This window comes from Aplysia californica, unplaced genomic scaffold (assembly GCF_000002075.1).
Source record: "Aplysia californica isolate F4 #8 unplaced genomic scaffold, AplCal3.0 scaffold00188, whole genome shotgun sequence".
Classification (NCBI taxonomy): domain Eukaryota; kingdom Metazoa; phylum Mollusca; class Gastropoda; order Aplysiida; family Aplysiidae; genus Aplysia; species Aplysia californica.
The window spans coordinates 510,474-511,951 of record NW_004797458.1 but is presented as its reverse complement, the minus strand read 5'-3'; positions in this window follow the sequence as shown (position 1 = coordinate 511,951).

The window sequence follows — 1,478 nt, the reverse complement described above, 5'->3', positions numbered from 1 at the left end:
TGGTCGGAATTGTTGTTATGGCTTTTTCATGTCCTACTGACATTATTATTGGAGTCACGCAGTTACATCTTGACCTGTCACTGCTGTGGTCACTAAAGGTAATTAATATTACTACTGTAACTGTCCAGAGCTAAGCTGGCTGTTGGTCACTATTTACGTGTCTTCCTTCTTGAAATCACATCCTCTAGACTTTCCTTATCGTCTCTGGCTTATTTCTTTTATTTTACCTCACGATAACAACCATCTAAGTAGTTCAACTTGGTACACCCTTTCAGCATAATTTGTTTGCTCCATCTTGCAGGTTTAAGACTGATAGGAACAAGCGAAATTCCTCTAATGCGTTATCTATTAGATCGCTAAAGACTTGTTTGTAGGAAACACTCGTTCTCAGTAAACAAAGCTCGCTCGGGGATGTGTCTGAAAGTGTTTGTGTTCGCTGAGCACTGCAATAACACACGTGTCTACCATGTGGAGAGTATCTATAATGAGGCTCTTCTTTTTTACCTTTAAAGACACAGAGGTGCTCATGTTTTTGTTTATGTTTGCGTTTCTGCGTGTTCGCAAGTGTGTGCTTTCTTGTGGGTATGCATGCTCACGGATTTCTATTTTATACGTTTGCATTTATGTGAGCACGTCTGTTTGTGTGTGTGTGTGTGTGTGTGTGTGTGTGTGTGTGTGTGTGTGTGTGTGTGTGTGTGTTTAAGAGAGAGGGAGAAAGAGAGAGGGGGTAGAGAGGGATGCAATAATGTCCTTGACAAAAGACAGATATTTCATTTACATTCTCTCATCCTCCACCCACCCCCTCACAGGGCACTGCTATTGATACTGCTGACTGAAGTCTTCCAGGTTTTCATTTTCAACATGGTAGTTGACTAACGTTTATAATCTTTGATTTTGGAACGTGGGAAACGAAAACCAGAGCAATATTTGCGACTTCTTGAGCCAAAACATAGACATGTCTTTGACAACCATGGCAGTGCTACTGACTGAAGTTATCTTTTGGCCATTCCCAAGGGGTGGGTATGAACATGTTGTTGTGCACAGAAGAATTGTAAATGGGCTGATTTATCAATGCCACGCTCATATTGTGTCGGAACGACATAGGGAGAACTGCTATGCTGTTTTTTTCTTTTCTCGTCCTTACTATTTCCTTTTCACTCCACATCTATTTTGTTCGTTTGTCACTCTCTTGTGAACTGCTATTTCCGGGGTGCCTTGATAGTCGAAGCAGACATTGTGCTGTCGAGGCAAGAGAGGTGAGCAGAGTGAGCGTGATTCCCCGTTTGAACTTCTTACTTCACATCCACCCCTTAGCTCTCATAATACGACTTTATGCAGTTGCGAGCGCCGTAAAACCTTACTGAAACAACAACTAAAAATCCCCCCCCCTCGCTGGAGTCGAACTTAGGTCTCCAGCATGCGCCGCGACACGCCTAACCACTATACTTTACACGCAGGTAGAAAGTAGAAAACAGAGG